Source organism: Netta rufina (assembly GCF_964035555.1).
Source record: "Netta rufina genome assembly, chromosome: Z".
NCBI classification, from domain to species: Eukaryota; Metazoa; Chordata; class Aves; order Anseriformes; family Anatidae; genus Netta; species Netta rufina.
In genome coordinates this window covers 24,820,134-24,833,301 of record NC_140126.1, presented here as the reverse complement: position 1 = coordinate 24,833,301, position 13,168 = coordinate 24,820,134, and positions in this window count along the sequence as shown.

Sequence of the window (13,168 nt, the reverse complement as noted above, 5' to 3'; positions counted from 1 at the left end):
GAATCTGTGCGGTTTCCCTGCCCTATCGAGAATCGAGAGGGGCAAAAGTATTCGTTTACTTCTTAACATCCCTTAGCGGCATTTCCGACAGAGCACTCAGCTGTTGAATAGCTCTCTGCAGCCGCTGCCTGCCGGAGGCTGCTGTTCAGAAATTGCGGAATGCCGCTCGTCTCCAAAATCGGGGAGAGATCGAAATGGTAACGCACGGAGTCTTGGTCGTACTGCCCGCGAGGTTGTAGAGTGCGGTGCAAACAGGGACAGAAGTGCACAGAATACGCCTCGGCCAGCTTGTGCACCGGGCAAAGGAAGAAAGAGCTGGTGAATATAAACAGGATGTCTCCAGAAAATAAATAATAATTATTATAATAATAATAAACGGGGCACCTCGTAAGCACCAGTTCCCCACCAGCGTAGAAAAGCTAACGATATGTAGGACGTACAACCAAACCCTTCCTGCTGGAAGGGAAAATATCGTAGTTTCCCCGTATGCTGATAAGTGCGCGCACACAGTGAACGCGCACCCCCGCTCCCGGTGAGCGCACAGACCGGCTGCCGGCCGCGGGGGAGCCCAGGGTCCCCGGCAGCGACGGGACCCGTCCCTGCCTCCCGGTGCGGGCAGCCGGAGCTCGACCGAGGTGTCTGGGCACCCCACGGGCACCCCAAGTCCCGGGGCAGCTTTTGTGCCCCTCGAGTCTCACCGCGGAGTGCTCAGGTTGGGAGAGGGAGGAGAGGGAGGCGCATCCCCGACGGCAGGTATTATTCATTCCCAAAGAGAGCCTGGCTACTGTTTGACTTACAAGCATGACTAAAAGGCAAATACCCGAGGAATTCCACTTTCCCCCTTCAGGTCCCTCTTAAAAGGCACAAGCATGACAAAGGACCTGCTAGGTTAGGAAACAGAAGTCCCCTTGGCTTGTAAACTGACACCAAATTACAAAGTACGATCCTGCGGGCCGCTGGAGTAAATTACAAAACAGTTCGCCTCCTGTTTACTTTATCCACAGGGAACTGTGAAATCCAGCCACGATTTTAAAGCGTGTTTGTATAACTTTCTTCTTCTCCTCTTGTTCGTGCTCTGTTCCGCGGGGCGTTCGCGCTCCCCTCCAGCCTCCCCCCAGCCGCACTCATCCTCCGGCCGGGAAGAAGAGGCTGCGAGCGCACCTCCGGCGGGCTCCTCGGCTCCATCTCCGCGTCCCCTTTTGGCCCGTGGTGCTGTGAGCCGGGCCGGGCCGGGCCGGGCCGGGAGAGGCACCGATTCCCACGCCGTGCCCCCTCCCGGTGATGCAGCACCGGGAGGCACCGGCACAGGGCTGGGGAGCCCACGGGGTGGGCAGCGGGGCTGGGGGACACGGCAGTGGGTCTGGGGGACACGACCCCGGGGATGGGAGGCACGGCAGAGGCGACGGATTAGCCCCGGGGGCCGGCGACGAAAAGCGGCCGCGAGGGGGACCGTGTCTGGGGGTGTCGCGGACAGCCCCCCAGACCTCACAAGCGGCTGCGGGTGGAGAATAGGAAAAAGCAGCTCGGGGGCATTTCAGGGCTGCAAAAACCGCTCCCTGGAAAGCCGTCTCCCAGCGGTCCCTGCTTTGCATCGCCGTGCCGTGCGGAGGGCAGGTGCAGGTGCCTCTCGGCTCCTCTCCTCCCCTCCCCGCCCGGCCCTCCCTTCCTCCCAGGAAATTTATTAGCGGGGTTAGGGCAGGCTAACCAAACGGCAACCCCGGGGGCAATTTACCCGGGAGGAATGCTTTGATCCTGCCCTCTCTTCGCGCCGTCGGGAGCAGATTACATTGCCAAACGCGGGAGATCCCCGCCGCTTGTTTGGCCAGAGATGTTACCAGTTAATCTGAAACAAATTGCCTCTGCCCCCGACCCGGGGCCCCGGAGCCTGCCCAGGAGCGCCGTGACACGGGCCCGCAGCAGCACGGCTTTGGCTGAGGACACGGGCACAGCCAGAGGGACCTCTCCCCCGAGCAACCTCTAGGCACCCTCTGTGTGCCCCGGGGAAGATGCTGAGAATGGCCAGATGATTTCAATTCCTGGGAAAAAAAAATAGCTAAAATAAATTAAAATTTAAAAATATATATATATATCCAGCTCTACCCAACCAGTAAAAAGCTTAATTTCTTCCACAGTTATCTTCCATAAAAACGTGGGGTTTTTCTATTGTTGTTTTATGTTGTTTTGTTGTGTTTTTTTTAAGTCACTCTCGGTCTCTTTTAAATAGTACTTATAGTGAGGTAAATCTCGATGCGGTTTTAAGGCAGTGTCACAGGTTTTTATACATTGTTTCTGCATTAAAATATTTTAAATGAGCAGTTTCATTTTTGTGTGCTTGTGCTTTAAATAAGCACGTTTTCTATTTGTAATCAGTTTTATATACAGGGGAGGAATTTTCTGTTACCCTGAGTGTCAGTCAAGCAAATACAATAAATTCATATAATAAAGATGTAAGAAACGTCAACAGCAATGTGTTCTGTATAGCATGATATGGAAGCAAATTTTATGGACTGTGAGAGTGATTCCCCTGCCTTTGTAGGAATGTTTGCTTTGGCAAGGAGGGCAAGGGTTAGCCTTTACAGGGAGACTCGTGTGTCATACCAGGATAATCTCCAGTCGTGTAAAACTGGATTGAAATCAAAAGCAGCAAAGGTGAGCAGGGTGCTTGTAAAGAAGAATTGCCACCTTGGGCAAGTGAGAGAACATCTGATCAGGAGTCTGAAGGAGTCAACAGAAAGTTTTCCCTGGACACAAAAACCTCTGAACCAGGCACAGAGTGCAACAGAGTTCCCCATCCACAGCCCCTTTTGCCCTGCAGTGGCATTGAAGAAGCAAGGAGGTGTGGGGTATGAAGGTTTGCCCCTGGTTTCAAGCCCTTCTGGGGACTCTCCCCATGAACAGGGACGTTTTCTGGCCCTTGGCTCTGCAAACGAGATCACACAGGCATGGTAATCATAAGAGACAGCGAGGAGGGAAAATGGCTCAGTGGAAATAGAGCTGCCTCTTCTGCAGCCTCAATGTGAGGGGCCGGGGGATGTCGGCACAAATGTAGGGAGACTCTCAGCCAGAACCAGTACAAACCAGTTCTTTTCCAATGTTCTGCTGGGAGTTTGAGTCTGAACAAGAAAAATGCCATGAGAAGGGCTTGTGTGCCATCCACAGCAGCTTTGCTGTAGCTCATAAACAAGGCTGACCTTTGGTTTGTCAGCATTTAATAAGCCAGTAGACATTTGGCAGGTTTCTTGCTAAAATGTACTAGAAAGTTGGATCAACTCTCAGCTTGAATATCAAGAACCCAACACACAAGCAGTGAGCATAGCAAATTGTCAAGTCAGCAACTAATGTACTTCACTATAATCTTCCCAAATGTCTTAAGTAGTTTGGCAAATCTCTTGTTGCAATAAATTGTAGTGAAGTTTTGGGTTTTACTTTTTTTGAACATATGGCCTTAAAAAGTAACTTAGCCAAGAATATTTTTAGAGTCACTGCAGAGTTTGCTGGAGATGTTGTCTCAAAACTTGTTTGTACTCTGGCAGTTTTATTCAAATGTCAACCAGATGCAGAAAGTGCGGGGTTTGGTGTTTTATTTTACAGTCCTGGAAAGGAAAGGTCAAGTTTCTGCAGCATAAATTGTCTTTTTGATTGCCATATTTTAGCAGAACAGCAAGAAGTCTTGCTAATAAAATGTTTAAGTTGTTGGTTTTGTGTGTTGTTGTTGTTTGTTTGTTGTTTGTTTGTTTGTTTTGTTTTGTTTTTTTCCCCTCAGGATGCATTATAATCATATGCAAAAATACTTAAAATGCCAGTAAGACACCTGCTAAATCAAATCACTTGGGTAGGCTATGTTGTGCTCAGCAGTAAAAATTCAGTCACATAACCATAACTAGCCAGATCGTGTTCTCATTTCCTTAGTAGCATTGTGCTGTCTGAGTAGCCTTACTGAAATTAATAGGATGACCTGAGGTATTAGTCAGCATGAAAAATAGCATCAGGATTTGGCAATATATCACTTAAAATAAGCCAGACAGACTCAGGCCATATTAATATATTCAGGTACCCAGGCCACACTGCTCGTCATACCCTTACTAAAAGGGAAGGTTAAGGAACCATTTACAGAGTGGTACCATACAAATACAAGCCTTAGACTCTTGCTTGTTACAGGTCCACTACAAAGCCTGCAAATGTCCAAGGTGGCAGAGGAGGAAGATGTGTTCAGACCTCGCAGCATGTCCATGGGAAAGTGAGAAGGTTTGGCTCTCAGAAAACTGCAGAAAACACAGTGTGATACTCCTGTGACCTTTCCACTGAAGCTTTCTGGAAGACTTTGCCATCTACCCTTCTGAGAACATACTTGAAAGTCTGATTTGCCTTGCTGTATCTATACTACCAACACAGAGTGATGCTGATCCATCTCAAACTCCTCCCATGCATCAAAGGAAGTACTTAAGGCCAAAGGGCCTCCTTCCACGAGATTTTAGATGTTGTTTGAAGTGACAGAGGTTTCCACAGCTATACAAACAAAATCTGACCCTACTTCTATATGTTTTCTCATTCTCAGCTAGTACTTCTGCATCTGTTCTGTTTTGCTTTGTTGAGGCTTGGCTTTTCCTGTAACACCACTAGGAGAACCAAAAGCTACTTGGAGCACGGAGGTAACAGCATGTAGCCCTACAGTTCTTGCATTGGAGATATTTAAAATACCCCAAACAGAACTTGGCAAAGTTTTAGATATCCAAGGAGTTTCCCAGTACACTATGATTGGTCCACGTATCCTTCCTACAAAATTTTTTGGAGGGGAATAAGTATGGTTGCTACCAGCCCTCATCTCCTCACCTCAGCTGCCATCACTGGGACCTCCAATCCCCCTCAGTATCAATATAAATGGAGGGATGACACCAGGGTTACCTTGTGAAGGATAACATTGTGACATTGCCTGCACAGGGGAGAAGCTGGTGCCCTGCCTGGACACAGCACCTAAATGCTAAGAGACCTTAAGGAGCACCTTCATCTCATTTGGTGCTTCTCTTACCCTGCGCTTAGTGCAGTCTTGGTTGCAGAGTTTATCAAGAGTTTTGTAAACACAGATGCTATCCAGAAGTGCTTCTGCCCTGCTTTGTGATTTTGTCCCCTGGCAGAAGGGAGGACTAAGACACTCATTTTTTGGTCTGGATAATTGCCCTGAATAGGAACATGGGAGTTGTAGTATCTCCCACATCTTTTTCTCTCGGATGTGCACCTGTCTATTGACTGACTTGAATTTTACTCTTGAAATACGTATCCTGGTCATCTTGGTCAGCAGAGTCCATCCTGACAGGCATTTAGCACTGTGGCTCTGTACATGGCCACACATCAGATCTGTGTAAGTTTCTGAAATCATCAAAGAAAAAGTAAACAGTAACTGAAATGATTCATGTATTAGATAAACCATTGCAATGGTGTCATTTATGCATATTTAATAAATGCAGTGTTTATTGTAAAGACAAATCTTGATGAAAATCTAAGGCATGAAGCCTTCCTGAAAGGTGCAGTTATTCAGCATTCTGGGATCAAACTCTTCCCTTCATTCCATACAGACACTCCATTGAAATCTTTGAGATTAAATGGGCATAAGTCTGAGTTTAACATATTGCAGATGTGTATATATATTAAGAACATTGGATGCATTGTACTCAAAAATGCTATTTTACTTAGGGTATTTTTTCAGCACTTATGATTACTTGCAATAATAAAAAAGACTATTCCACAAACTTTGCTAAGATCGTATGACATAGCAAACACACTGTCATCTACCTTGTGATTTAACATCTGTGACACTACACTAATTCGCGGTCTTTGGCCATCCAACATGATATCAACTATACAAAGTGTCAAACCACTCTGTGCACAAAATTAACTGATTTTAGAAGTAAAAGGGTTGTAACCAGCTCTGCTGAAGTCAACAGAAAACCTGTGTCAACTATAGGGGAAACTGGGTGAGGCCCATATTTAATTTGTTTTGAGTTAAAAGAGAAGACAGCACACTGTTCAGCCTGCTCTACATGACTAGTTTTCTGGCTATTTGACACACAAAACGCTGGGATTGAAGAGTTCATTGCCAGTTCTACTTCCATTATTCACAGCTGAGAGAAGCCAGAAGGAGCTGTTGGGGCAGTGCTGGGCTGATGGGCTCGATCTGATACCACAGATCCCCATTTCCTCTGTGCCGTGACCTGAAAGAGTTTATCTTTAGGCCCCACTTTTGCAATCTTAAGGGAACACTTTCTGCCCAACACCAGACAGCAGCTCAGAAACACAAGAATGTCCGACCAGTGTTGGACATATATCTGTTTTAACCACATGTTAGAAACTTGGCTGATACACACTTTGGAGGATATAGAACCATAAATGACCCTTTTCTAAACAGTGATGAGAAAAAAATTTCAGAACTTTTTTTTTTTTTTTTTTTTTTTAGTGATAGCAAAACACACCCTAACATCTGGTTCATGAAAAAAATCCTTTAAAGTTCTGACCAAGAAGTAATTAAATGAAAGAATTTCCCCAAGGACCTATCCTGTTTGTAGCATTGTATGGACTGTCTTATGATCACTTCAACAATTTCATGACATAATGATTAAATTCTCACTCTTTATAATCAGCCCAATGAAGGATGGGCAACAGCAGGACATACACTCCAGCCTCATTTGGTGGTGAGTGAGCTCTACTGATTTCAGCAAGAGGTACCATAAAATCCTAACCATGAAATTGCAGAAGTAAACGGCAGCTTGCCCTCAACTTCCACAAAGCCATGCTACACCCAGTTAGGGATCACTGCAACATGAATGTGATAATCTCTTGCTGTCTAAATTTCTTCCAGACTTTCTCCAGCTGTATAACATGCATCTTTCTCAAAATTAGTGGAATTACCAGAGGTTGAAAGGAGAGTAACACAGGGATATTTATGTGCATCAATAAGAGGAAGGCTTTTCTGGAGCCTAAAAATAAATGCTTGTCTAGTCAAGAATGAATTTTAATTTATTCATTACTTATTTTTGTCTACACAGGGATTATTGTAAGACTAGAACAGTAAGATTTTTATTGTGTCTGAATTGCAAGTAACTGTGATGCAAACAAGGTCTTCTTTTTACTTCTGTGGGAGCAGAACACCTCTACAGTGCATTCACATCTTTCCACAAGCCGATGGCTTCTCCTTGCCTGCGTTAGGGCTTCCTGCCCAGCAGTGTGCAATGCACACAAGTGTTGGCAAGGTAGAAATGTCATTATACACGATCTGAGAATTTCCTTCCATAATATACCAGAATAATAATGGACAATAATAAATGAGAGTCCTCAGCTCTCTTCTTTGGCTGAATACGTCTCGCTGAGTCAGAAGAGACCGCATCTCGTTTTTCCAATGTGTGCTTTTGTTAGGTCAATAGAGAGACTGTTATAGAGTGGTAATGTGAGCTGGGTAATGTGTGCAGGTTCTGGGGCTTTATTGTGTCCCTGCTATGTTAATTAGTATTAGGAACATGATGGATTGGCAACACGTGTACTTTCTGAGTCTTAAACCAGCCCTGAGAGTTTAGCACTCCATTAGTTACACATCACAGGAACCCAGGGATGTTTACTCAAAAAAGTATCACTTACAAGAATGAAACTTTCCAATTCATTCCTGATAGGAGTGGGGGTTGGGACACCAGCCCTGCACAGGGCAGCATGCAGACCCCCAGTCCAGACCCCCCTAGACCACACTCCAGCCCAGGGTCACGCTGAGCATCCTACATCAAAGGTCTCTCCGACATGGTTCTCAAGGGAGAGAGAGGTGAAGAAGCACCAGCCTGGACAGGCAGGCACTTTCTGTTCACTGCTTCTCTGGTAGAGAAGGTACAAGCAGGGATTTTGGTAAGAGCTGTGTAAAGCTGTGTTCACCTCTCAGTGAAATTTCTCCATGGGGAGAAATCTCCTATCAGGGGAACTGTTAGGGCTGTTTTCCAAGAGCCACCTCTACCATACCAGCCAGCAGGGAAACTCTCCTCTCCGCAGTATGGAGATGCAAATCAGCAACAGGGGCAAAATTCTGAAAGATCCTCACAAGGAAAAATGGTAGCAAGAGAGGCTTAATACACCATTTCCACAGACAGATAAAAGACACTGATTTTTCCATGCACCAAATAATATAGAAACTCTACCTCTGCTCCCTGAAAATGTGACTCCCTACAGAAATTATTACAATTTTCCTGTCTTTCAGCAGTCTCAGAGAAGGCCACCCATGCCAACCTGTTCTCTTCAATATCTTCATAAATGACTTCTATGCAGGACTTGAAGGCATACTAAGTAAGGTTGTGGATGACACTAAATTGGAGGAGCTGTTGACCCCCTTGAGAGTAGAGAGGCTTTGCACAGATATCTTGACAAATGAGAGATCTGGACAGTCACCAACAATATGATATTTAACAAGAAAAACTGCTGAATTCTGCACCTGGGAAAGGGCAACCCGGGCTATACAGACAGACTGGGGGATAAGGGGCTGGAGTTCAGAAAGAGATCTGGGAGTTCTGGTCAACAGCAAGCTGAACAGGAGCCAGCAGTGTGCCCTGGCAGCCAGGAGGGGCAACCCTGCCCTGGGGTGCATCAGGCTCAGCACTGCCAGCTGGTGGGGGAAGGGATTGTCCTGCTCTGCTCTGCACTGTGTGTGTCCAAAGGAGGACTACAGGAATGGTGAAGGGTCTAGAGGACAAGAAGTATGAGGAGCAGCTGAGTCTCCTTGGTTTGCTCAGCCCCGAGCAGAGCAGGCTGAGGGGAGGCCTCATGGCGGCCTGCAGCTCCCTCACGAGGGGAACGGAGGGGCAGGCGCTGAGCTCTGCTCTCTGGGGACAGCGACAGGACCCGAGGGAACGGCATGGAGCTGGGACAGGGGAGGGTCAGGCTGAGGGCTGGGGAAAGGGTCTGCACCCAGAGGGTGGTCGGGCACTGGGAGAGGCTCCCCAAGGCAGTGAGCACAGCACCGAGCCTGATGGAGTTCAAGTGTTTGGACAATGCTCTCTGACATCTGGTTTGGGTTTTGCGGGGGTTCTGTGCAGAGCCAAAAGTTGGACTCAATGATCTTTGTGAGTCCCTTCCAGCTCAGGATATTCTGTGATTGTTCCAAGGAAGCACTACCCCAGAAGAAAAAAGCAGCTCTATTTCTGTGTGTGTTTTTGATGTTATTGCTTTTTGTTGTTGTTGGTGGTGGTGGTTGGTTGGTTGGTTCTGTTTTTGTTTTGTTTTGTTTTGTTTTGTTTTGTTTTGTTTCAATGCAAGCTTCCTCCCATTACCTGACAACCTTATGGCTCCCAGGAACAGCTGTCCCCCTTGCACACACCTTTCTTCCCCATCCTAGTCTTCTTCACCTCAAACCTGGCCTGGTAGGTTAATGCTTGCCTTCTCACCATTAGCCTTAAATATTCCATCACAGCAATCCACAATAGTGACAGCACAAATAATGCAAAAGCAAATGCTACCATCCCCTTCCAGCAAATCAGTTGCTTGCTGTGATTGTCTTCAGTAGGCACCAAGAATTCTGCAGTGTTAATTTTGGCAAACATCCCACAGTGTTTCTGTGTCCTGAATGTATGCATAGGATTATCATTTAGCATTCCAATTATAGCTGTTAGGAATTAATAATTAGCAGAGCAGGACTTGGCAGAGCCAGGGGCCTGATGCTGGCCTGATATTCCTCTTGTTTAGTTTTCAGCAGAACCTATGGTAGCTACAGATACAAATGGTTTGTGCAGCCAAGCATGCCAACAGTAGCAGTTGATGTAATTACAATGACACAAGTTGGCCTTGTGTCCAAGTATATGTGTAGCAAATCCAAGAAATATGAATGCAAGTGGATGGTTACAATAAGCAAAGAAGCAACAAAACCAGTTCCAGATAGTCATTGAATTATTTGCACTCTGTGGACCATGTTTTTATATTGAGTTATACCTGTGTAATTTGACTGAGACCATTTGGGTTAAATATGCATATCTGAACTGGATTTGTCCATGTATGTCTTCCTGTTCTTATTGACATTTTGTACTGTGTTCAGTTTACTGGAAGTACCTGCAGAAGGAAAGCCTCCTGTTTCCTGAAAGCTACTGTTTCAACCAAGTCAAGCATATTCTCAATCGCTACATGAAACAGGCATGCTCTATGGATTTTCACACACTGCACTGATTTTGCCATACTTGCAATCAAAAAGAAATGCTGTTCTAACTTGAAAGCTGAACATGGACACTCTGTGACTTTCTGGGAGCAAAAATATTTTCAATAAATTAATTTCACAGTCTTTTGACTACAATCATACTCTAAGGACTGCCTTGAGTTTATTCATTTTTTAGTGAATAAAAACACCATTAACAGTGGTGCTTTCTGCAACTAGAAAGCTGAGACAGGCAATCTGAAATAATCAAAAACAATGTTATCTAGAAGGATATTTTTTAGGACTATGTCAGGTCCTACAATATACAGCATGTCATGATAAGATGTCTACCTTTCTGCTGTCAGACCATGTCAACATCTGAAACACCACAAACAGCACACCCAAAACAAGCCAGGTATGCTGGTATGAATGACCTTTTTTTTTTATCACTATAGAGAAATCATATCAGCATGTGGCAAGGCACTTTGGTGCTGCAGATCATTTTGCCACCTCTTGGCATATCAGGCAAGAATCAGGGGTACAATAGTTGCTTCTTGCAGTCTTCTCTTAGGCAAAGACCTTTTTGTAGGCAGATCCTTTGGCTCTGTGATGTTAGCAGTGCAAGCTTCCAAGCTTGCGTTTTGTATTGAACCTTGCATACTGCAGTCCTAAAACCTGACAGCAGCCTCCAAGCAATGCCAAAATACAAGCAGGCAAGTCCACTCATAATCCTTTGCAGAATGCTGTGCTCTGAAGTCATTTCCTGCTTCTCACATGTAAAGGTAACAGACACAGCTAAAGAGGCTGAAATGGTCTTTATGGCTTGGCACATCTCTAATAAAAATAAATAAATAAATAAATAAAATAAAATAAAAAAGCCTTGAAGCCTTGATCATGGGAAGAAAGGGACAGTTCTGGGATATAGATACTGAAGAAACTGGGAACTCCTGTGGAAGGCAGAACATCTGTTTATTACATTTTCCAGTGTTTTATTTTCAGTTCCCCATGACAAAGAATCAGATCTTTTACCACTGCAAATTGTGCTCAGTCGTAAACACAGCATTATCCTTGTAAGGTACCTTAAGCATTGTAAAGAAGAAGCTTTATTATAGGGAAGTGACAGAGTCAGAAATCAGAGCAGAGGAAAGATAGTTTGAAAACAGGCCACCTTTCATAAAGAAAGAATTTTACTTACAGGTGAGAGGATTTATTTTGTGTGAACATCAATAGTTTATGCAGCATAGAGGAAAATCTTGAGAAAAGCATTTTGTGGTAAAATAATCTGTACTAGATTTCCCGACAAACCCCCTACAACAATGTTAACCTACTGAAGCTCATGTCAAGGAATGGGTTTTGGTAACATACACTTCTCTCCGTGTTGTACCTTAGTGTAATATCACTACTGAATGAGAAAGAGGATGTGTTCAAAAAATTTTATTGTTAATGGGAATATCAGAAAACACCACACTCAGCAGTGGAGTCCATAAGGAAATTCACTTGAGGCTACGTCCAAAGTATTACTGTCCTTGCTTTAGTCTTCATTTTATGTACACCAGCAAAAAGTGTTACATGGTGAACTCACTTCATGGTAATGCAACACTGTTTTATTAAATGTAGGTTTGATGGGTCTCTGGGTCAGCCAAAGACCTGAGAATGAGGTAAACATAAAACAATACAATCACTCTGTAAAATGTAGATCTTTTTCAAACTCAAAACATGCCAGAGCAAGGCACATTTCTTTTCTAAGCAGAAACAGCACTTAGGCTGCTTGCCTTGCTTATCATTCTTTCAGGCTAGAAATGGGAAACCAACTTCTCCACTGAAACTGTCTTCCAAATTAATGGTGTCTTGAATATCTCCACAGAAAAAGAGGTTCAACAGTGCCTTAAAATAAGGCCAGAGTAAACCACCATGAGCATCCTGCACTGCCTTTGTCCTGAACAGAAAGCACATGAGCCGGAGCAAATAAGACCAGCTAAATTTGGCATTAACACTATCTTGTCCAATACTAACAATTTGCCAAAATTCATGACATGAGTTGCTTTGGGGAAGGGAGGGAGACAGGGAGGAAGATGTTGTTGTGTACTCTTCCTGTAATAAATGTAATAAGTGAACAGAATGAGTCCTGTTCTTCCAGTACCTAGAGTTACAACAGGAATCAAAAGAAGAGTGGTGACAAGTGGAAATTCCTGTGCTCTTGGAATGGAGGGACTAGCTGAAGACAGACTTACAAGAAGCACTGGTGACCCCAGCTCCTCAGCTCAAGGCCTCCTGACAGGCCCATCCCCAAATTTGCTCCAGACATGAAAACTTTTAGAAGTAACACACAAAACTGAATGCCATGGCTTTTCTTTACACTCCATTAAATGTTGTAACCTGTGCTGGGAAAAAAGAATCACGGAGAGTCCAGGCCACCTCCTAGCTGTTCCTGCCCTGACAGCTTTGGCCCATCCTTGTAACTACTTGTCTTCTTCTACTGGGATTTTCTCAGAACCTGGCTTGCTGGTGCTGACACTTGTGGCATCCACTGCATACACCTAAACTCACATTCCTCAATATATTCTAATGTTCTGGGTAACAGCTGCTTTTGTTCCTGTGCATCCAAGACTTTCGGCATGATATTCAAACCCAACCATCAAAAGTCCATAGCCAATACCAATAGTGCCAAAGCCAAGTTTATACAACTTGCATTAACTAATGTATATATCTGTCCCTGAAGGTGAATTTAGATATGGGGTGTGACTGGCTGTTACATATTCATCTATTTGGCTATACTATCAGAAATAGCAAGCAGGAAGGTAGGCTCTTTTAAGCAGACACCTTGGCTATATGTAGTAAAGAAAACAGAAAAGCAGCTTTTCACAAGCTAAGAAACATCCCTCAAGCAAGTCAAACCCACACTACCACTCTTTTGCTTCCATACCTAAAACCTTAGCTAGTCCCAAAGAACCGTGCAGTCAAGACATTTTTAAGGCAAAAAGGATGGATTTCTAGACACTGTGCCCACTAAAAGGGCAACATCACAGG